A 25,911-nucleotide genomic window follows, 5' to 3' on the forward strand; every position below is an offset into this window, starting at 1 on the left:
AAACTGAATAGGAAAAAAAATGCTTATCTAGAGTTTTTCATTTGTTATTCCTCACAAATTCCTTTATGCCCTGTAGATGCCTTCTCTTTTCAGTATTCTCACACTTCGTTCTGCATCAAGTTTTGATGCAGCTCAAGCACCCAGAGCCACGACAGAAACAACAAACCCAGACCTCCCTCCCTCACACACAAACCCAATCTCTCTAATGGATCCTATTGCTTGTCCCTCCCAGCTATTTTTCTCTTCTGTCATTGTCACAGCTGTGACCCCAACACCTAGTCTGTATGTTTGTCTCACCACCAGCAGACAGGATGGCACAGAGAGACCCCATTTCACCAGAAGAAAGGAACATGCAGAAAACCTCAAAGGCTGCGTAGGGAAGCAACTAACTCCATCTCACAGTCCGTCCTCAAAAGCTTCCCACTCATACCCAAAACCTAGCACTCTGCTGACCTGTTTTTCCCCATCTGAGGAGGCTTCTTCTACAACCAAAACACAACAACACTGCCCACAAATCTGCAGATAACAAACACCATGTGAGCCTACGTGTGTCTCTAGTAAGCTCCTCCTAGGGTGGTGAGTGCTATCAGGTAAAAAGTAACTTTGAGTCATACTTTTTGGGTCAGAGCTCAAAATGTTTGGATTTTTTTGGTACAACACGGCTACAACGTACTGCTTGGAGTTCCTGCACAAAACAAGGCACAGGCCTGCTCACTGTGGCTCCATACTGCAACCCTTCAGAGGCAGAGCCATTGTGGTAACGGTGGTTGTTAACTTGACACCATGACATGCCTGCTTTAGATTCAGCAAAAAGTCCTTCAGGTGAAAACAAACAAACAAAACCTCCCTACACAGAAAAGTCTAAAAAAAAAAAAAATAAAAAAATACATGTATCTCCTTAAAGAAGAAATTAATTAGTAAACTGGAGTATACAGTCAAAATATAAGACACTGTTTGCAGTGTTTAACAATGAGAAATATATAATTAGCAGTTGTTCTTACAGTCTGAAGCCAAAGATTTCTTATTCTGAAATGCCTTCACTATCAGTGGTTCCTAACTAAATGGAGGCAGAATAGCAGCAGGCTTCCAACTAAGTAGATCTGACTGTAGATTCTGTGTATGCACCCAGAAAGGTGATGCAATCTAGACTTACACATCAACATCTCTGAGACACACAAAGCATGACGTTGTACAAACACAATCCTAATGCAGTGTGAGGCAAAGATGCCAACACAAATGTAGCTGTGGACTTAAACATTAAGACAGATATTTGTATGCAAAGATAAATTATGCCTCATGATGTGTATAAAGCACACACCCATAGAATTGAAAGCTTATTAGGATTAAAATTTCATCAGATGTTTGGTTTTGAACTAGACTTATGACAAGAGATAAACGGCAAAGTATGCAAATCATTTCAGCCACCTGGCAGGTAGGGAAAATTGCTGCAGGGAATAAACAGGTAATAAATAAATAAATAGAGAATATGCTGTCAGGCTCTGAGAGGAAGGACTACAAGAAGATGAGTTCTCTTCCCTCCAGCAGAGGTTACAGCAGTCAATTGGAATTATTAGCATCATTCTTGTAATGTGAGAACAAGCCAAGCTGTCAAGTAATAGCTACACTGCAACAGTATTTCAAACACTAGCTTGAGCAATAATACAGAGGAAAATCTCTTTTATTTTAAAGAAAAGGACACTGATTTCCATCAAAAAAAAACTAAACTAGTCAATTCTTCTCTCATTATGGGTTTTGGTTTTTGTTTTTTGGGGTTTTTTTTGTTTTTTTTTTTTTTTTTGTTTCTTCTGGAACTCAGTGCATCTTGTTTCAAAAGACCTCTGGCAGCCCTGCAACCTCATGCAGGGCTTTTCTCTACAGTGAAAATCCTGTCACCACGTAAGTCACCAGTATTACACAATAGCTTCCTAGAAACTGTAGCCCCCCCCTTTTTTTTTTTCTTCTGGTCAAATGAAATTGTCTACTCATTACAAATTCATTGACAGAAACTAAGTTAAGTTAAACAGAGTAAAGGGATGCTGAAGGTTTAACATCAGCAAATATCTCTTCCCACTGATCAAATGCCTGAGCTCATGGCTCCTGAAGATACTGCTGGTTACTACTCTCATCTCTGCCCACAGAACATTCAACAAACAAAAACAAGGCACATATTTTATTTTTGTTTCTCCATATAACAAAAGTTTAACCTAATGGATTTTATTCTTATGATCTGTTTTGAAACTGATGGTAAGTACAAACACTCATCCTAGAAGGAAATGCTGTGCATGCAAAAAGGCTGATTTATTGCAATGATAAATCTCTGTGTCTGTTTTTTCTCAGATGACACCTTCATTCAAACTACAGAATCATTATGATACGGTATGAAAGCCACCTGTCCCCAGACATGTCTTGCTAAATTGTCGATGTGTTTTTTGACAAAGAAAAAAACAACCAACCAAAATCCAGCCCCTAGGCCAGATTATACCAAACCTAGTGCCTCAAGCAGGAGGAGGAAAACATTTGCAGACCCAAATGTGGAAGATGTTCTAAACATCCGCTGGCTTCAGCTGGGTAACTCTACAGACCATAACTCCCAAATAAATAAGTGAGCTGAGTGGCTCCCACCAAGTATAAAGTGCTCCTTTCACATCAATTGCTTCAAAGTATTTAGTTGTAGCACCAAGGCTTTTCAGAAGACAAATTCAGGATACACATTCTAGTAGGAAGTGTGAAACGACAGTATCTAGTCACTCGCATTGGCAATACTAGGTTGTAAACCTGACACTGGATGGCAAGTGATGGAAGAAAAAGGACATCTGAAATGCTGAAATATTACTACTGCTATGAAGACTGCAGAAAATTAGTAACTCCTTGAACTGGAATGATGAAGAGACACTCCTCTACATATCTATTTTCCACACACATACACCTTGAAGTGACAGAGATTTGCCTTCTTCAATAATTTCAAATTTTCATTTTACTTTGTTTTGTTTGTTTTTTGTTTTCTCCTTTTTTTGTTTTTTACAGAGAGAGCAACATTTGGTCCATCAGTATATTTGGACTTGCAGCCTATAACACTTCTTTGCTCAAAGCATTCATCCAAGCAGCTGCCTACATTGCTTTCCAGATTTTGAATTTATGATGAGTACAAATAGTTTTGCAAGGCTATTTAAAAGGTGTACAGGTAATTATTAAATGAGCAGTTTATCCAGTCTCTTCTCACCACTGGAGGCACCACCACTACCCAACAACCGCCTCAGCTGCAAAGCAACATAGCTACTTGCATCAAAGACCATCTCCACCTATTTTTTTGTCCAGCAGACATTCAGCAATTTATCCATCCAGGTCACATCCTGCACATTCACCTCACCTCTGAATACCTCTCCAGTCAGGCCACCAGCTGGCAGAGGCTTGTGAGCAGAACTCAAACTAAAAGGACAAGCCAGATGTCAGAGTGAACAACTGCTTAGTGACGGCAAAACCGTGGTAGGAAGATATATCCCACAGAAATCTTGTTTTAAATTTCAATAACACATGGCCATGAGCCCCAGGCACACCACATGATACAGGAAATGAAATCTCTAGTTACGGTGAAAGCACAAGAGGCACAGGGCTGTCCACAACATGACACTACACTTACCTCTTCCTGCTAACAGGATTTGGGATTTTTATTTTTCCTGTTCCCCTTTCAAGTGCAGATGCTCACTATTTTAGCAGCACAGGAAGCACAAGCCATTGTGCAGCATCTTACCCAAAGTTCGTTCTCCCAGCAGGAACTGGGCACCTTGTCCCTATCCACACACCCAGCTCCTCATGTCTCTGGGGGTCAGGAGGCATCGCTTCTCATGCTTCTTGCCCTCAACCTACCCCTCAAGTCCCCTCAATGGCAACACCTGCCAAATCCCTGTCTAACCATAGCAAGGGGGTTGAAAGTTGGCTTTTGGCAGGGAGGCTGAGTGCTCGAGCAGATGTTCTCAGTTTTGGGGAAAAAGCAGGTTACTGGACAGAAACCATTTGCATCCCTGATTCTGTTCTACCATCAGATGGGCCAAACTGGCCAGGAATACAGCAGTGTCAAGACTGTGCTGGAAGCCCTGTAACTTAACACAAAGTCATATATTTAAAATAAAAACCAAATTAAATTTAAAAAAAAAAATAATTGTGCCATCACTAAAGAACAGATTGCAGAGATGTTATATCCATATGAAATACAACATGACTATGAAGGGTTTCTTTACTATGGTTGTTTTGGTATTGCTTTGAAACTGAAAACCAAACCAATTTAGACAAAAATATTACCCAATTACACTTGCTGCTGCTGACTCCATCTGCATGAGAAATTCGAACACAGCTGAGTGTGAAATGATGCAGTCTCAGGCAGAAAACTCTGGAAAATTATTTATCTGCACTACGGGGGCCACAAAGATGCACTTCAGTTGCTGAAGACAAATCAACTGCCACGATTAATGTTAAATAGTACTACAAGTTTGTGTGAAAGTAGAAGGAACCAAAGTCATACTGTAGCCTTTATCCAGCTAAGTTAAATGTAATTCCACCTCTCACAATACAATTTCTCTTTGTAAATGTCTACCTAAACCAACCACCACTCAGCCAAGGTGTCTTTTCAGAAGCCTGACATGCAGAGATGTCCCTTCTGCAATCCTGCTTCCAACACATGCCCGTACCTACCACTCTTCTCCTTCTCCTTCCCTCTGTGTTTTTTTTAAATAGACAACGAATTTTAAACTCCTTAGAGCAAAGATTGTTTTGGTTGTCTGTTTAAATAACGCAGGTTTTCAATGCTGTTGCACACTTTCTTTCAGATACATTCTCAGTATGGAGAAGGATATTACAGACAAGACAGCAGTCTCAAAACAAACAAACAAACAAAAAAAAAAACAACACCAAAACAAAAAACCTTTATCACATTTTTCCTCCCACTTGATCTCACATCTGCACACCTCCACTGCACTATTTCCTCCTTATTCTGAAATCCAACCAAATCCAGCAATGAAAGTAAACGTCTCTTAATGTGTCTCAGAAAGCTCTCTTAGAAATCCTAAGTGCTTCTCACATATTTCACTTGAACACTGCCCTCAGAGAGCCTGTGGGAGTTATTCAGAAAAGCAGCCTTTGGCTTAGTGATGTTTGTCCCCTTTAGCTTCATCTATTGCTGACAAAGAAAAAGAGGTTCTTCCAAGGAGTGGGATGCAGCAGCTGCTCTCCAGCTTGGGCAGTGAACTCCCTTTTGCAAGAGCCATTTTCTCCTCTTTAATTTCAGGATGTGCAGGGAGAACAGTCTCTGGCGGCCTTTCTGTGCATTAGACCCTTCTCACCTGCTGCTGGTGACTCCTCACAAATTTTTAGGCACACTCTCCTAACACCTTCCTACCTAAATTCATCACTCAGCTCCTGCTCTCTAAATCTAGCATGTTAACAACTGTGAGAGGTCCCTCTAAATATATTTAGTTTACCTAAATGATACTTACTCATTGGTGTCACATGCAGGTCTGCTATTACTGGATAGCTTGCTACTAACAGAAAGATAATGTAGTTAAATTACAGAGGAGATGAATAAACATAAATAAATTAAAATAAATTCGTGACAGAGTCTGTTGGTGAGCATTTTAAATGGAGACCGTATGCTGAACTTTGGCAGCACTTGTTAGCAAGATGCCCATGTTGCAATGTGTACTTTTTAAATTACGTAATGCACTCACTAGCTAGTAAGAGAAGCAGAGTATGTCTAAGCCTGTTATCAAAGTCTATTCTGTCTGTAAAGTCATTATCACCCATTCCCATACTGCTGAGTTTCACTAAAGAAACCATTCCAAAAGAAGTCCAGGTTCACAGGATGTGCCAGTAAGTCTCGGGTACAAGTTACTGGACAAACTGGATGAATTTTCAGCGTATTCACACCCTGTAGGAAAACACATTTCCAAGCTGGACCCAGAGTCATGGGTCAGTGCCAGAACGCAGAACATTAAAGGACTGTAAAGCCAAAATTAAAAGCCCTTTGGATAAGAGACAGCTAATGAATTGCTGCAAGTGATATGAGAAAGACCAGTTGGCCACTGATTTACATGACAGCACCACAAGGACTGATGGCAATAAGAACAAACAATGGTACACAGATTCCTACAAAAGAAGCTCTGTTGGACCCAACGTCTTGAAGTTTCTTCATTTAGCCATAATATACATTTTAACAAAGGTGACAAACCCCAATGAATGGGCAGAGCTGTTTCACTCTGGCTTCCTTGCACACTGCTCTGAACAAAGCTCCTCTGCTACCCTTGGTGTAAAGGCAAGATTTCACTGCTGAACTCCGCTCTTTGAGACAACAAACAAGGAAAAGAATAGTTTATTTTAGCTTTCTTCTGAAACACCCTAGAGGTCCAGAGATCTTCCTTCTCTCACCCTACTCCAGTGACAACCTTCTCATGAAAACTCCTTTCTAGATTGAGTTATTCATCTGGGTAAAACCAGCTTGCACTATTTTTTTTTTCTTAGCAATAAATATCATTTTTCAACTCGTGATAGCAAGTTCTGTGCCTTTCCTTTCTGTATGATAAGAAATGACAGTCACAAACCTCTAAGTAAAAAGTTTCTTTAAAAAGTCCAACCATTCTCAAAGGGTCCAGTCTCCAAAATATCATGGCTATGCATCAGCCACACCTCAACCTAGCATCTACATGTTATTTTTCCACATTTTTAAATAGCACAACAAAAATAAGGTACATCCATTTTCTTCTTTCTAGAAGAGACAAGAAAGAATTCACAAAAAAAATCCCTTTAATTCTCCCTAAATCGAGCAAAGACTTAAAGGACATCAATATCTAGCTTGGAATGAACTTTTGAAAACTTTATATGGTTTACCAAAACATACCATAAATGAAACTGACCAACTCTACAGTTTAAACTGGAAAGGATGCAAAGGGAACTGCTGTTTTTTAAGCAGCAGGGGAAATACTGCAATCTGATTATTATTCCCCTGCGAGCATCCAGCAGAATGCAGCTCCTCTCCACTCCTACCATCCACATGGTCTAGTGCCAATGCTAGTTTAATGGTTGGACTCTATGACCTTGAGGGTCTCTTCCAACCAAAATGATTCTATGATTCTATGAATACAAGCAACGTAGTACTTGGCAGAGGTGAAGCTCTGAAGAAAAGAGACAGAACCCAGGAAGTTGGCCAAGGAGATATTTAAACTACTTTTGTGCAAGACCACACCTTACCTGTCTTTACTAAACCAGCATACCACCTGATGTACATATCTCACAAAACCTAGCAGATTGACTGAAATAGTAAACTTTGCTCAGGAGTGTTCAGTAATGACATGTGGCTTCCCGTGCCACGTGGCTCAGCTGCCCAAAGCCACGTAATGAGCTCTAAACTAGTTTTGATACAGAAGCAATGAGGTTTGGGGAGGATATTGCTGCTGTTGCTGGTAATAAAAAAAACAATATTCAAGACTGCTGTGTCTTCCATGCAGTATATTTCCAGGTAATTACCGAAAGAAAAAACTAGTACCAAGTTTAAAAACAGACAAACAAAGCAAACAAAAAACCCCACAACAAAAATAAACCAACAAAACATACACACACATACATACAAAAAAACCAAATAAGCAAACCACAAACACCGCATGTTGCCCTATAATTTTTCTGCAATCATAGAATTCTTAAGGACAAACCATAGCTACTTATTACATTACCCTAAATCAACACCAGCCTAGGCTCATCTCATTCTCTGACATCAATGGCCCCGATCTTATTCTGATTGCCCTGTCAGCTGCCAGCCAGCAAGGTAGCATATCGGAAGAAAGGCCAGAGCTTAGTTTCTATATTAAAAGAAAGCATACATGCATATATATGTATTTATGATAGTGTACAATTGCTATTTTGTACTTAGAAGGTAGGACTGTAGACACTTAGACACTGGTTAAACACATCTAATGCACCAGAAATATGATTTTTGACATCACTGCACAGAGACCTGTATTTTGCATTTAAATGGTCAAGTACAGGGAAAACAAACAAACAAACAAAAACAAACAACAACAACAACAAACAAACAACAAAACACCTAAATAATTTCTGCAAACCCAGGTGGTTTACTTAGTGTCACCCTCTAACAAACAGCTCCTAAAAGAAGCTAAAAAGATGAGGAAAGAATTGTTTTCTTCTCCAGCTCCTAACTTGGCTTTTGACAGAACTTCATTCACCAAAAAAAAAAAATGATCTACTTCTTACAGGCAGGCTGGCATGGCAGGCAGCTCCTCTGTTGTTCACAAGAAGAAAAAATCAGAACATTTTTCTGAAAACAAGAAAGCTCACTACTGGAATTCAATGCTCAAATTTTAATTTCCAATTTAATTTAAGAAACTGAACATTATGGAAGATAAATGTTCTTTCCAAACTGTAGATACACTGCTCTCCTGCACCCAAATTCTTGTCACATATCCTTGTGCTCTGCACTTAGAAAATGTAACAGGCATGAGTCCAAACTGAAACTGGTTCAGAGCTAAAAATTATTTGTCATCCCAGGCACTTTGGTGCAGTCTAGGATACTATAAGATACTACTAAAATTATTATTCAAATTAAAGTTTTGCTGGAAGTCATTGTGGAACTTCTTGCTTTTCACATACAGTAACATTTTAGAATATTTATTCTTAAATAACAATTCTAACAAAAAGCAACAATTCCATCCAAGTTTAAAAACAAATTGGAGTAAACAGTGAAACCAAGCTGGAAAGTGCTAGAATCAGCTTTAATGTCTTCACACGCTTTTTTTTCAAAGTTTCCATCAAGCTGACTAGTCAAACTCTTGTTCATCTATCTACTTTTTTGCAAGTTTTCCCTTTCAGTTTTCACATTTCAATACAATATACCTAAGAACAGAAGCAAAGTTTACAGAAATAAGTTATAATTGGCATAAATATCACTAGAGTCCTAAGTTTTCAACCAAAACTGATGGAAAAAATACCATAATGAAAAGGTGTGGTCCTACCCACAGTTAAAGACATGGGTGAGCAGGCTTTGCTCTTGTATTTTCTAAAGCATTTTTTTTCTCAGTGGCACTGTGGAAAAGAGACCCCTGGAACACTCCAGCTGCTGACAGGGATTTTTTATTCTTGTCTAAAGAGACGTTCATGTGCATGGATGGACAAGAACAAGCCACGTCAGACTCTGTATACTGGAAAACAATCTAGTTAAAATAGCTAGAAGCCCATTTTTGCCATATTTCACACTACACCCTTATTTTTACACCACAAATGGTTCCTGCCCTTCTTCAGAAGATACAGCAGCACATGGAAAAACACTTTCTTCTTTCTCTTACTCCTACCAAACCCTCCCCACCTACAAATATCTTTTTGTTCCTGTTTCCAAATATCACTCACCATTATTAATGGTTCAGAGCTAACAAAGAGATGCCTCAGCAAATATCACTGTTGCCACTACTGGGAAAGTCCATCCTCTCTCACACTCTGCAGAGTCAATCAAAAATTCACATTGCCATCAGCTAGTAGTTGAGAAAATACAACAAAATGCAATCACACATCTTATTTTATGTTACAGGAACTGAACTTCAGCCCTACGCCACTGCTTCTGCAAAGGCCCCAGTGTCCTTACAACACCAGGCAGGTTCTTTCTCCTGTCTGTCAATGAAGTCTCCAGAGGTTAATTATCTTGACTACATGTTTGTCAATACAGCTTTTAAAAGCCTACAGAGTGCATCAGGATCACAGAGATGGAGAACTGAAATTGCCAGTGGTCACTGCCTACAACAACAGATGCCTGGTCAAGCTTAGTATTTCAATGCTCAACCTTTATCCTCTGTAAAATTCAGGCTCCTGTAGTGGGGAGCTGGAACCCTGCTCTGCCAAGCCTGGAAGCATCACTCTGCAGTGGGGTGGGAATAAAGGGCCTGGGCTGATGAATTCGCTATTTATTTTTCCCCAGCACTTTGTTAAATAAACTCTATTCCAGTTTGCAAAATTACTGTGCTCCATCTTTATAAAGAAACATTCTGCATTGTAGATTTGTTATGGTTCAGCACCTTGGCTCCGAGCAGAAATGAAATACCAGCACAGAGATGTAAACAACTGTACTTTAGCTCTGCCAGACAGTTATGAGGTATAGCTCATTGTTATTAAAAAAACGCCAACCAAAACAACTTGGCTCCAGAGAAGACTTTTGTTCACAGATTAAGTATTTAAAACTTAAGAGGGCCAAAACCAATACCCAGTCTTGCTGACAAGACACGTGTGTGTGTGTTCCTGTATGTGCACATATATATAAATACATACATATATAAATATATAAAAGTAATCCCTTGATACTAAATTCCTTTCAGAAGAAGCTGACTTTTTTCCCCAAGAACCCTCATGGAAAGTTAGAAGTTTTTTTCTCCATCTGAAGTGGAAATGCCCAGGAAGACAGACAAAACACAACGTACGAACAATCCACAAGTGCAAATGTGTACTGGCTTCATCTGGTCATGCCACCAGCCTTTGGACGGGAACCTTTCCTGCAGTTCATTTTCTTGTTTCTTATTTTACGTTTTCTCTCTCTGTCATCTCTGAGCTCTAATACATTAAGAAGTACTCCCCCACTCCTTTCCTTGGGTCCATTATCCTCATCATCTGCAATTTCATCTGACATGGAAGTCCTTGGAAAAGCAGAGCAGAATGTAACAGCTGGCTATTGTTTTTACAGCAAAACCATCACCACGGCTTCCATCCATCCTTCGAAGGCAGCATTAAGCCACAATCTCACCACATATAGTGTGTGCCAAGATGAAACAAAGCTTAGAGCAAGTGCAATTCAGAAATCACTTGGGCATCCATAACTTTGTATAAACACAAATAGTTTTGCAGACTTGGTCAAATAAATGGTTTAAATAGATTTTCAGCAAAAAAGAAAACATCTTGAATCTTTCACAAATTCTATCTTGCAGAACAGCAATTTATTTGGTCTAATAGCTACCTATTTATAATAGGCACTGCTACAAGACTAAGTCAAACCAGTTACCACTTCATGATTTTCATATATCCCCCCATAACCGCTTTCCGGTATCCCAGAAAAGGGGCTTGCAGTCCAGAACACTGATATATGTGCTTCACAAGGCCCACGAGAGTATCAATAATGGCATATACACTAGATGTTGCCACTTTAATTCAAAATAGAATTATGTTCAGCATTTGTTTTCTGAGTATAGTACTCACTCAGTATAATTTCATAGTTACCAAGATAGAGGAACAAAAAACCCACCACTATGTCCTGCTTAAACTATAAACTGTTTTTATTTTTTTTTTAATTATTAAAATATGAGCAAGATGAGATTTATTAGAGGAAAATTTCCACCTGCCACTAAAGAAGTATGAATCTATGGAAAGAGACTGCACCTGGAAACAGTGTATGAAAAAGCTGTGAAAAAATGTGAGAAGGCAGATAACCAAGATACATAAAATTTTCACTCATTAACCTTGCAGTATACTTTTACCTACAGCTAATCTAGAGCACGACATACACAAAATACTTTGCAAAACCTAAAACATCCTCACCCCACAACAATTTAGTGCAGTTTTTTCTTTCTTTGTTTTTTGGCAAAGCCCTTTTGCATGAACTACGTGCTCCCTTCCGTTACCTCTGTATTGGCTACACCTTTATGGAATTTGGAATACCAAATCTAAATGGTATGAAGTCACCAAAGTCCAATGAGATGCTCTAGCAACTACAAATAACTACAACTACCACAGTTCAGATCACTCTATAGGGGACTGAAGAAGGTCATGTGAGGTTGTTCTACTGACCCCACATCATAGCTAGACCTTCCCTGTCCCCTGCCTCACTGGAAGGGCCATCTGCTCCCATTAACTATATCCCCATGGCCCCAGCCAGAAGGGGGTTCTCTGCTTCTGATCTGCTGCAAGTTCCTCCATTTTTGAAGCAGAAAGGCTGCACACCATTGCTGTCCCCTGGTCCTGTGGAGTCACAGGCTTCACAGTGCTCTATGGGACTCTTTGAGCTGCCAGGATGACTTGTTCACCATGACTGAGGCAACTTAACTGTACTAAGTGCTTGAAGAAGCTTTAATGTTTAATTAACATCACATACATTATAAAGACATCTCTTGGAAACTCTCTTTCTAAAATCACAAACGTGCATTAATTATTGTGCTCCTAAGATTATATTAATTCAAGTGTTCATATTATGGAAAAACAGAAATATTTCTCAAATTCACATTTACAGCAAAAGCTATTGTCTCTCCACCATTTCTCCTACAATTTTGAAGAAAAAAGTCCTCTTAAATGTTAAAAATATTTTTTGCATTAACTCACTACTTCTGTAAACACAGTATATACATTTTATAGCTTAAAATCATCACTTGACCGATTTCTGTATTTAAATTTTCATTCAAAAGTACATGAAACCAGGCTATATAAATATGGTACAGGCTGATGCTAAAAACCCTTGTGTTTCAACGGGTCTGAATAGCAACTGTTTGAATGCAGAGTTCTCATGCTTTTTTTCAGGTGGGTCTTGCACAGTACCTCTGGCACCTCAGGCAGTTCAGCCTGGGCTTCTGCAAACCCTTCCATCGCACAGACCTACCTACCTCTATGTGCCTTAGCAGCACTTACATACATTGAAATGCAAAAAACCACCACAAACAAAACAAGCGAACAAAACCACCCAGTACCTGGTTTATAACACATTTTTGGGCCTCTTTTTTTCAGAGGGTAGGCATTTTACATTATATAGCCTCACTGGAACTGAAAAAAATCAAACTTGTTCTAAGATACAAAACCATAAACAGCCACAAATTCACGAACTTTCCATGAAGTGCTCTCTCTCTTGCAATAAACATTGCTTTCTCTTATTCTCTTCTTCCTTTTATGAAGTATTTGATATCAGGTGATAAAATTATTAGAAATTTATTTTCACTTAGCACTGAATAAGGCATCTCTTTTTTGTTTCTAAAGCAATCTAGCCAGCTCCTAAAATTGCATAACAGTTTTCTCAAGGTCTGAGAAGCTGAGAACTGGAGAATCCTACAGACTGCACTTAAAATGGTTAAGAAGTATATTAAGTTTACCCAGATCTTCTTTAGAAACTAAAGATTTATTTATCTACAAACAGGTTTTTAAAAGTATATGCGCAAACACACACAAGAAAAGCACTAATTTATGACCTTTCAATTAAATGCATGCTTTCTTCTCCAAGCCCAAAGCTAATCCTTAATATGGAACTGACATTTACATTTTCTGCATCTTAAAATGTTGAGTGGAAAAAAGTTTAACCAAAAAAATCAAAAAACGTGACTGTAGAAGGATTTTCAAAGGCCAAGAAAAACATTTAACAAGACAAACTGATCCGTAGCAAGAACTTCATTGGACTGTAGCTACTTTCCACAACACTTACAACTTTATCCATTTGATAAACATAAAGCATGAACTTCAACTCTTTTCGCTGGCAAATAAATTTCCCATTTATTAGAAACTCTATATAAAATAATATTGAGTCATAATTACCTTTTCATTTCATTCACAGCATTTTCCAACAGCTGCAGCATCCTCTTCAGTGAAGTTTAACTCACATATTTAGCAGATACTCAACCCAATATACAATCCAGTAGTCTAATATGACTGCAGCAATTCAAGGACCTTGTTCCTTCTTCACAGAGTAATAGTAACACTCTAAATCCCAAGAAAATTACAATCCAAAATTGTTCTTCAGGATCTGAAAGGAAAACTCTTCACCAAACACGAGGCTCTTCCACAGAAGCGGCTGTCCTCAGACATAGAGCTACCTCTCTTTCCCTAAAAAAAATCCTCTCTTCCCCCTTCCTCTCTCCCCCTAGTTCTCACTAGAACAGCTGGGCAAAAAGGCAGCTCATGGCCACCTCCAAGCTCATGGACCAGACACCAGAAAAAGAAAGGGCTGAGTTCACTCCTCAGAGCATGAGCACAACTTTGAGACTCTCCCTTATATGTAGATGTCAGGTACGCAGAAAAATTAAAATCTTCCCAAATTATTATGGCTTGTACTGAAAAAGCAACTTCAAATACCCCAGCTATTACCTCAATTTGGAATATTTTCCTTCCTGAATTCAATTGCAACTAGGAAAAAAAGTGTATGTTAAGAATATTTTGTAAATTACCATTTTCTATTGTTTTTCTAGAGATACCTGTATATTCCCTGAACAAAAGCTTCTGAAAACTGAGATAATTTTTTTTCCCAATCTGCAAAATTAGTAAGAAGACAACTAAATTTAGCATAAGATCACTCTTTTCTTCGTAATCTGCCTTCTAATTTAGTGAGCATCCATCGGAAGCAGACACGGTATTTACATTTACAGCCTAAGCATACAAACACCAACATACAAACTTGTTTTGAAAGCACAGGACTATAAATGGACCATTTCATGGGCATCAGCAGCGAAGTTATGTTTTCCAAAAGATAATGCTGAACCCTTCCCAAACCGATGTTAACTCTGATTTTCTTTCTATCTCTTCTAAAGCACCAGTTTAGGTCTTCTCTATAAACAGTTAACTCTTTTATCACTATCCTGAAACTACGTGGGGACAACCACGCAGCCCCTTTAACATTTCTTTATCCGCAAGTGAAAGGCTGCACTCACTCACAGGTGGCATATATGTTATACCTGCGGATAGTCTATGTGTTCTCTGAGAATGCTGAATACTGTAAATATTGATTGAGAACTGGGTGACAGCTCTCCTAGAATACAAATATTTACAATGTTTAACAGTGGAAACAGACCTGCTGACTGGTTATTTTCTAATTATTTCAGAATTAGAGCCCGCTGAGTTTATCAGAAGAAACAGCTAATTAAGACTATTGAAAGCACCCTGTGTACATACAGGAAAATGGGCTGTCATCACCTTCACCTCTCTTAGAGGTAGTCAGAGGAACGGAATAACCCTAACTTACTGAAAATCAATGTTAAGATTTAATTGTCAAATATTGTTCTAAGATCGAATCAAATTTTAAACTCCATTCTGTTTGGATTCTGGACAAGGAGCTAAGGCAGTTCTGCAAACAAAACCAAAACATTTGCCTGTGTAAAGCCAAGAACATTCATTTTAGAAAAGGAACAAGACTTTAGTGGTGACGTGAAAAACAACATATCGCTCAGAAGTAAACAAAAGCATTAATCATCATATTTCAGAAGAGCAAGAAGCTATCTTCTGGTACTGAAAGTTAATTAATATTTAAGATAATACTGAGAGTCTACTCCCAGTTTTCCAAGGAGAGTACAAAATGGGTTGATTAAAAAAAATAAAACCCAACAACAGCCAAATAAAACCACACATGTCCCACAAACTGACATAAATTTAACAGCATAAAATAGAATTAATTAAATAACCCACTGTGTGTATGGGATAGGAAGAGGGCTGTCCAGCCTAGGAAACCATTAGTATCTTTCAGCCTTTCAAACAGTACTGAAAGTGGTGAAAATCTTGACTTGCATCAATTTCCAACCCCACCCCTCCCAAACACTGTCACATTACAGTTGTCTGTCATTCTCCACTGTACCAAGCAACAAATACAGCCAAATCCAGAATATTTGAAAAACAGGAGGGCAACAAAGCAATCCCTTGGACTACAATAATTCGTTAGGTTTTCTGTCATGCCTTTTTCCATAGCAGCCTCTTTCACTGCAAACCGAACATGACATCCAGGGTTTTCACAATGAGCTGCTGCAATAGAAGTGGTAGGGGAGAGTCGTGGAACAAATCTTTGTTGGACTGAATAAATGATGTGCTGCTCACTTAACGCTTCCATGCAAACATGCAGTCAAACCACACCTTCTGGAAATCTATTTAACAGATACCTGGGAAACTTGCAGAAAGTATTTATCTAGCTCTGGAGCACATTTTACGGCCTTATGCCTCCAGATTTACTCTGATTTCCAGTATCACTCCAGCCCATGTGGTACACACACACAGACCACTGCAAGACTGTTTTTCCTACCACAAGAAAAACCTGCCAAAGCAAAACCACATTCTAGTACTGAAATACTATATAGATTTCATAAGTTTATTTACCAATGCATACTTCACTACCATTAATTACAGCAGGACCACCTGCCATTCACCTAATGAAATCAAAGTTTCCAAGGAACATGTCACTGCTTACAGCATCTGTACAGTAAATCATCCAAACAGAGCCAGTCAGCCCCAAGATGAGTTGCCTGCAAGTTCGTATTATTCCTGTAGAACCTCTGATCCAGAACATCCATGAAAGATTGTCTAAGCCATCTGAAAACAATACTGCTTACACAGCTACTATATATGTCTGTTTTGCACAGACATATCAAAACCAGCTCTAGATACCATGTCTATAGCATATATTTATGTACATAAATGAAAAACACACACTGACATATATTTTTAGTTATTCACTCTTATTTTGAACATTTTCTCAGAGTGACAGCTCCCTTGAGCAACTATTGCAGAGTACTTTCACTAAACGAGCAAGACTTCACACATAGGAACACAAAGTTTCACTGCAGCAGTTGTCTTGCAAGATATTTTATCCTGTCTCTGGGAAAGACAGGGAAAAATAAATGAGGAAATAATAATAATAAAAAAATATATATCAGTATTAAAGCATCGGAAAGGGTGCCCTCAAAATAAAAATAATAATAAACAAACAAACAAACAAAAAAAAAAACAGAGTGTGGATGCACAGAAAGAGAAGGAAAAACATTTTAGGACTGTTTAGCACACAAGACTTTCCCTAATGTTTATGACAACATTAAACAACGGCTTTGTTGAAACAGTGAAGGCATTCGTGTCTGATACTCAGCTACATACATAGGTGGTGGTCATGTGTGTCTGTTGCAGGGTGAAAAAGTTAAACAGGCAAATAATGTAGAATAACATCAAAAATTCCTTGGTTCTTATAAATCTCTTCACATCTCTTCACTGTAAGAGCAATGCAAGATTTAATCTAGTGTGCACGTATAGCCTCACCTTTTCTTTCTACAATTAACTAGTGACGCTTTTAAAATATGCCTCAGACACTGCAAGATGACGCTGTGCTTCACCCAAAAGAGTGACTCTGACTCTCCTCCACGCAGTCACTCAGTACATTAAGGAAAAAATCAGCAAGTTTGGGTTCAGTGAGCTGCACGTTATTTTCAAAGTAACAAACAAAAATAAGAGAAACAAAATACTGGTAGTGAAGTCTATCTTTAAATATTTTTAATAACTGTTCTCGTTAGTAAATGCCATATCTAGTGAAGTTTCTTATTTACTATAGCTCTAAGTGAAGTTAAAGCTGCAGTGCTGTCAGAACAGAAAAGGATACAGATAAGGCACATCCTACCCTCTTTTATCTCCCAGTAAAATACAATTTAACTATCCTCAGATATAAAAACATACTAAGTCACTTATGAAGATCTAAACTTTATTGTAAAAGCAGCCTTAGTTTAATATAATCCTGACCTGTGCTATGCAGCCATCCGAAATCTTGCCAATGATTGCCTTCGCCACCTCCAATACACAGGGTCAGCAAATAAACATCCAATAAACAGCAGTTTAAACAGCAGATAGCTTAACCTTCCTCCTGTCTTTAAAAAACGCCAGACTGTTCAGTGTTTGCTCAAGACTCTTCTTTTACCAACATTCAGTTTGAATGAGCCGGTGCAAATGCTGTTCATCCTCTCAGGAGAGGAGGATGCATTTATGTGAAACCTGAGCAGAATGCTTAATGCCGAAACGTACTCTCTGCATCTCCAATGAGATTTTATTACCAGGCTCTCTTTCTTCTCACTAGCATGTGTCGACGTGCCTGCAACCCTTCCACTTCTTTTATGGACAGATGCTATCCATAAACGTCTATTTACCTTTGGTACCTTATAGGAACATTATACATCACACATGCATTATAACCCAATTGGGGCTATTTAAAAAATAACCAACCCTGCCACTCCAAGCACTCGTATGTGATACTGACACAAAAAAAAGCAAAACAAAACAAACAAACAAACAACAAAACAAAAACAACAAAAAAAACCACACACAACACCCCAAACCTGTGCTAATATTACATACGGTTAACTTTCTGTTTAGTAACAATGAATTTGAAAACTATTTTGGCTTCCAAAAGCATGAAGGGCTTGGATTTTCAAACGTGCCTAAAGGTAAAGGTAAATTCATTTTATAAACCGGCTGTATGGTTCTCAGAGGAAAGCCTAGTAGTTTAATTAAAAAATACAAACAGCTCTTAATTAAAAATAGTTATTTTGTCTGCAGTATCAGAGCTCCATATGACAAAAATTCATAATTTCTGAACTTGTCAGCAAAAATTTGTCGCTTATAACCTGTTTTTAAAACCCCGAGTAAATAAGAAACAAAAAAAAAAAAACCAAACTACAAAACCATAACCAGCTTCCTAGAGCCTGCAACCCTTCAAAGAACGTTACTAATGCAACTGTTATTTTTGGTTAAAGAAACATGACTTACAGAAAGAATGGCTTTTACTGAGACCTTTGAGTATCCTGGGCTATGACAACTAGATTTCACCAGCTTTGATAAATAATGAAAGAGCCTGGCAAACATTCAGTTTTTCTAGTCCTCCACCTACATGGTTCTACAGTTCTATCGATACATTATTTATATTTCAGGAGCATTCTCCACACGGTAATTGCCTTCTACACCGGTAGGAAAGTAGACTCTGCTGCAAAGATCTTCCATTCCAGGACAGCAAGAAGGAAAAAATTATTCTTTTAAAAATATGGTTTCCTAGTCATAATAAGAATGCGTGCTACAAGTAATGGGACAGAGATGCTGCCATTCAAAACGAAAAGTCTCTTAGAAATATTGAGTTCCAGAAAAGCACTATGGCAATACCTTTCACTATTATCTTTGTTAAAACAATAAAAGTTCAATAAAATGAAGCTTTAAAAAGATAAGTCATCTTGATGGCTTCTGTATCTTCCTTGCTTTTTCCATTTATTTGTTTATTTTTATCCTTTTCACTATATACTTAATATTCACGCCTCTTAACACCATATGTCTTATTCTATCACTACATGCTTACTGAAACACCATCTCTTTATCACCACTTATGCAGCAGGATTGACCCCAGGAATTTTCTAGAGCACCTGACTGGCTATGGGGTGGGTGGGATACACCACACATCTCCACTGAGTGTCCTTGATCAATCTCAACTATTGCTCAGCATGCCAAGAAAGGGATCCTCCACAATGTAATCCCACAAAGTACAACTGGAGTTTCAGAAAGATCTCACACTGTTGGAAATGAGATTTACTTTACAGATGCAACACTACAGGCTATGTTGTGTTAAGGACTTATCACGCAAATTGTTGGGGGCTTTATGGGCTGACTGGTCAAACTGGCAGTATCCCCAGTGTGACAAAATTATTCTGCTTAAATTCTTGGTGATCCTTAAAGACTGGTGGAAATTTAGAAAGAGCATGAAGACACACAACTCCAAACAACCTTGTTTTTGAAAACATTCAGCAGTGTAGTAAGATGCTGAAAAGAAAATACTATGGAATTTTTTTTTCCAAGTCTTTCTATTCTGTTTACTGTTGTTGATGCTATTCTATTACCTGCTTATCTTTTTAGCGGAGAAAAGAAGTAACAACATGTAAAGATGGCAATCCACCATTTTTTGAAATAAAGAGAAAGAACCTCACTTCCTTCTGTTTAATCTCCAATGGAATCTACCATAAGGGCATCTCCAGAGGAAGGCAATGACATGGCAACTGTATTACAGACAAACAGTAAATTTAAGGACACAATTTTGGAAACTTAAGTTCTCACAAAGTAATGTTCTCCAGAGAATTATACTAATTGTAAATTGTATACGTAAATATAACATTTTCAGATGGAAAACTATCAACTATTCTTGCATGAACCAAGATTCAATTTTTGTACCTTCTGGCTTCATGCTGAGATTTTATGCAATACACGCTGATGTTGGCAAAGGCTCATATGCTTCATGAGTTACACCTAAGACAGTCACATGCAGAAGTGTTTGCTGAACTAGTCCTACACTTTCATTTGGTATCTTTTTTTCCCCTGTTGTACTGATTGCAGTTCACACTTGCGATGAAGAATTTTAAAAAACCTTCTGTATAGGCAGAGTTGCCGATGCCACATGCATTGTACCTCCATGCTCTTCTATGGAAATGCCTATCTGGTGGGGAAACAGAGCATCAAGGCATTTCTAGATAGCAGAGGAACATTCAGATTTGTGTTCATTTAACATTTAATCACCTATTAGCAGCTTTCAGTATCAGCCAGTTCCATATTTGTTCCTGTTCAAAACAGACTGCAAGTTAATTATTGCACCTTCAAATATGGGAGGTTTGTGGTTTTTCAATATGGAGGCTAGGCAAAAGCTTAAGGCATTTATTTATCAAACACTCTCCCTCAAATGAACAGGAAGCAAAAAAAGGAAAAAAAAAAAAAAACACAACACACAACAAAAAAAATCCACAAACAACAACTACAATTAAAAAAAAAAAAAAAAACCAAAAAAAAAACCAAAACAAATCAACAAACAAACAAAACTAAACACACACACACACAAGAAACCCAAAAACAATCAAAAAAAATCCTCAGGCAAGAAAGATATTCCTGTCTTCCCTATCTGAAGTAGAAGATTGAAGTGCATACATTCCATCTGATGGAAATTAGATCTGCTCAAGACTACTGACTGCACTACAACTTAATTAACATGATAGATATGAGACACATGTAAGAGGGAACAATCTAAGAGCTGAAGGAATGTCAACTACCTACTAGTTCAATATTTGATTTGTTTGGTTTTATTCTGAGCTAAGAAGGTACCCTCTTTCTAGTATGTCCCTTGCTGAATAATTCCAGGAAAAGTAATAGGTGTTTTGTATTCAGATCGAGACTTTTCTACTTTCCCTGCTGAGGAAACTCCTTTTTTCAGCTGCTTTACCTTTACTCATAAGTAGCAAAGAGGTGCAGCAAGGAGGCAGTACTCAGAGACCTTGAACCGGAAGCACCACCCATGTGCACAATAGAGTAGTTGTTCTATTATACTAAGCTCCACTCACCCCATTTGAACCAAATCAGTTAAAAACTCTAGGTAAGTCCTCTTTTGTAATATTAATTCTGAAATGGAAGTAAATCAGGGACTAAACCATTTCAGGACTTGCAATCTCTGCCACAATCTCTGTGCTTGTTCTCTGCAGAAGGCCCCAGCCACGGCCCAGTTTCATTCTGGGTCACTTGTAAGTGAATAAAGTTCCACTTTCCTACTTGAACCAACCAAGGATGCTACCCAACGCAGCAGAAGCCGCATGCTTGTCTGCGGAAACTCAAAAGACAGTGTTGACTGCCTACAGATGCCACTCAGATAACAAGGAACAAACTCAACTTCAAGAATAAATGTACTGATGGTTCGTAAGATGCCATGACAAAATCTATAGCCAGGAGGAAAGGAGGAGGGCGGGGAGGGAACAACCAACAAATTCTCATGCTGCAGAGGAATACTCATAGTATGCATTGTACACATGGAAATTTGTTACTAGAAGATCAGCAAACCAGTGCTAAACTGGGTAAGCACTCTACCAAGTGTAAAGAGAAAGGACTAATACAAAGACTTTCCCAAAGAGATGATCTTCAAAAGCACTCTGCAAAAGGCAGTACAGTTTTTGCACAACTATTTTAGATAGATGCTCTTTATCACTGCTACTTTTTTAAACAGTGTACCACTATTAAATCACTGCCTTCTTCCCCTCCTCCTCCCCCAATTTGGTTCTCTAATTTTCACTCATTTGCTTTCCTCTTCACCTTCAGTTTCTATTTAATGTCTTAGTCCACCACATCTGCTAGTATTTCCAACCTCTCCTTTTGCCATGTGATTTCTTCTTTTCCATTTTACTTTGTGGTTTGCTTATACTTCACTCTCTGCCAACTTGACATTTTTCTCTTTTCCCTTTCCCTGCTCTTCATAAGAACCATAGAATATCTCACATTGGAAGGCACCCATAAGGACCACGAAGTCCAGCTCCCTGCTTCTCACTGGACTAACACTAAACCACATGATTAAAAGCATCATCCAGATGCTCTTTGAACTCTGACAGGCTCGGTGCCATGACCACTTCCCTAAAATACGGAATATTCCATGAATTTGCATGTCATCTTTGTGCAGGGGCCATGCTGATCTCCTCCACATGGTTCCAATTTCAGTTTATGTGCTGCTGAAGTGAGCACAACATATCTGTTGCATGTCTACTGTCCCTTTCCAGCAATCCAAAATTTGCAGACCAGCTTGGATGACGACAGCCTGTACGTGGCTGGTTCCATCATCTTAACCACCACGTAGAAAGTGAAACCTCAGAGTTTGATCAGGCTGCTGCTACAAGACCAGCATTTGTAAAACCAGGAGATCAAGCAATGGCTGAAACAAAATGGGGTCACAGTGGGTGTTCTGAAGACCAAGGCGTTCATAGCTGAAACACAGTAGCATAAAATGTCTTATTGTGGAAAATCACATTTCTTCTTATTAAGGAAGAGCCCGAGGACTTGTACTGTGACTGCCATGTTACTGTGCACTTTGTCTACTGCTGAACACACTATCACCCACTTCATATCAGCAATCGTTCCTCCTGTAAATGACATAAAAGCATCTCATCTTGCGAATTAACCCACTGTATACCAATCCCCAGCAGGGTTACAGCACAGCAGCTCCCCAAAAGGCTTCAGACGCCCTGCATTAATGGATGGTTACTGTCCACATCAAGGCTCAGAAGGCTGGTCTCAACCACCTTAAGTAGGGTATTAATTACATTATTCTAGGACTCAAAAATATAGGACTGAAAGTTGATGTGGCACATCCCTGGCTTTTCCCAGAGTCCATTTCATTGATTAACTGTACTCACAGCTGTGAAGCTCTTTTCAATATTCAGCTTAATTATGTCTTTGCTGATGCTCAAAGATCATTACTTCTTGAAATGCTTGCCATAGTTGGACATCTAAATGTGTTTATTTTGCAGAACATGAATAAGTGATGCAACTAATCACAATGCAAGTGTTATGCAGCTTCACAAAATTTTGGTTGTCTGGCATACCAAGCAAGCTCAGAATAGGTGCTTGCCTGTTGGCACTGTCTCTCTCTCTGAGAATTTCCATTCATTTAGTAGCTCCAGGCTGGCAGTTAAATCAATTGTCAATGGCAAAAAAATGCATCCATCCACCAAAGCCACAGACCTTCATTTAGGCTTACACAGTAAAGAGTGCATCCAAGCTCTTCTGCTGGAAAGATTTTGGTATTCAAGATCAAAATCCCTAGATAAGTCGAACACTTGAAAAATTGAATCAGAAGTGGAGACTCCTACAATTGCCCTGTCAATACCTAAAGACAGATGAGGAAGGGGATGATGACAGACCAGTACACAGCTACTCTTCCACAGACCACGCAAAAACATGTGTGCTACCAAGAAAATAGCTTACCATTAATATGCAAGTGCCAAAACCAAGAGTGAAGTCTTTAAATGGTGCTAATTTAAATTGATAAGAATATTTTTCGGTCACAGAGGGAGAGAAGATCACTCTCTCAAGCGAAGCATTTTCTGACGTTCAGACTAACCTAGCATTGGGCAAGCAGGTTTGCTTCCTTCTGAGTACAAAATCTAGTGTTTTTCCCGTACCTCCCTGAGAAGACAGCCTGTTCTCTGTTTTTTTGAGCTGAGAACAGTTTCCTCCATTTAGGATAAAACCCCACACCGGCCAACCTTTAATTTTCTATTTACCATTCAACAACCTAAACAAAGTGTATACACAGCCTCTGCAAGAAGCTTTTCTTGCCTCCTGGTAAGTTACAGCACCGCTAGAAATGTAAAAAAATAAATATTTCTTTTATTTAATCCACACATTCTCCATATTTCCCTCTAGGCTACAGATCCTTTGGAAGTCCCTGAGCAATATTAGATCTCCTGCTCTCACTGCTACAGCATTGTACAACAACATAGAATTTGCCTAGTCTTCCTTAAAATAGGTGAAACTGCCAACTGACAAAATCAACAGCCTTTGGTACATATAATGAATTCAAGAAAAAAAAAAAGTGGCAGCTCAAAGCACTGCTGAAAGGTATGAACTGCGGAGGAATATATAAAAAGTAGGGAATAGGAGACAAATACAAACATTTTTGTTACTATGAAGGGCACAGAAGAAAAAGTGGAGTCAAACAGGAATTCCATTAAGAAGATAATAATTCAGAAGAACACATATTTGAGTACAAAATGCAATTAATTCAGACAGGAAATAAGAATTAAAAAGTAATAATTATATTTTGCAAAGGGAGAATGAATGCAACTGAATCACTATTCAGTGTCTTGTGGCTTGGCTTTTTTGGTGCTTTGTTTTCTTTTTTTTGTTTACCTTCACTATTAGATCCTCACACCCCTCCATGCCCTCTGAAATCAATCAGAAATAGTAATTAAAAGAAAAAAATCCACTTCAGCATCCCAATATGCCTGTGGGTAACACCACATAACACGTCATGGAAATAGCAGGAGGACAGCCAGCTATCAAATAATTGACTAGTGCTCAAAGCACATATGTTCAGGACCTGGGTCCTGGTTTCCTACAGGACAGAGACTTTCAGTAAAAGCCAGTGTGCCATAAAAATTATCGCACCAATTATTTTAAAGACCAGTTAAAAGCTATTGCCTGTGACAGACCAGGTAAGCCAAACAATCTGTGTTCAGGGACTAAGCAAACTGCATTTGTACTTGAAATATTTTGACCTTGGTCCCACAACTGCTCCCAGCAGAGGTCCAGCAATGAGTACCAAAGCCTTTTTTCCCCTGCTTCTGTCCAAGTCTACATATGAGCTCCTTCTTGTGCCTCTCTCTTTCACACTTAGAAATGAAAAACATCTCCTCAGACCTCAGTGACAACCTCCAAACTTAACTGCCTGCTAGAGGGCAATAGAAAAAAGACACAAGAAAATCTCTTCCCACAGAAGCAGATTTAGTAGCCTTCAAGAAGCAGATGATGGAGTAAGACATAAGGACAGTGCTATCACAATTTTAAATCGTGTGCAAATGTCAGAGGATGACAAAGAGAAAAATAAGCGCAAGACAAATCTTGAAATGTCAAGTGTCTTCCTGCAAACCAGATTACTGCAGCGTATGGGACAAGCCAGCAGCAGGAGCACATGAGCTTAAAATGCAGCAGCAGCCCATGAACAAGAGCAGCCATGACACTCACCAGCTCCACAAAGGCCTCAGGATTGCTCTTCACATCTGGACAACGCTTCCAGCAAAAGACCCATCCCAATACAGCTCCCCCCCTACCCCTTCCACAGATTTTCATTTTCATTTTCATTTTCTGATTTTCATTTTCACCACAGCACACTACACCTGAGTACTTCATAGTGTTTGTTTTCTTTTATTTTTAAATCTGGTCAAAAGATACTATATATGCAGAGCATCTTCTGAAGGGAGCTACTTCAGCAATCAACAGCTCAGTAATGAACAGCTGGACCTATAGCTTTGATTCCTCTAATACAAGCATTTATGAATCTTGGAAATAATTTTATTACATATTTCTTTACACCAAATGTGCATTGAAAGCTAATTTTCTTCCAGTAATGGTTTTGGAGACAGTTCACTTTTCTTCCATAGGTCCTATTAATCTTGTAAAAGAGAATAATAAGCTGAATCCAACCAGATATAGTATAAAATATTTCTGTAGTCTGACATATTTTTAATTCACTTTGATCAGTGAGACACTGCACATTCATGATCATTTATGCAATCAGATTTACAGCAGAGCACACAAGTTAAGCTTCCATAGAAACTGAATTTAAAAACTAATTACCAATAAGCGTTCCCACCAAAACCTATAATACAAAATTTTTTTCTC

General features: G+C 38.6%; 1 protein-coding gene and 1 non-coding gene across 3 annotated transcripts in view; both read right to left on the bottom strand.

Annotated features, from left to right (window-relative positions):
• Positions 1–25,911, bottom strand: part of FRMPD4 (FERM and PDZ domain containing 4) — a 303,458-nt gene that overhangs the window by 178,067 nt on the left and 99,480 nt on the right. The window lies entirely within an intron of this gene.
• Positions 22,148–22,254, bottom strand: LOC136097393 (U6 spliceosomal RNA). The gene has a single exon (XR_010650782.1). It is a non-coding gene; the product is annotated as a U6 spliceosomal RNA (small nuclear RNA).

The sequence above is a fragment of the Patagioenas fasciata genome, chromosome 1, assembly GCF_037038585.1.
Source record: "Patagioenas fasciata isolate bPatFas1 chromosome 1, bPatFas1.hap1, whole genome shotgun sequence".
NCBI classification, from domain to species: Eukaryota; Metazoa; Chordata; class Aves; order Columbiformes; family Columbidae; genus Patagioenas; species Patagioenas fasciata.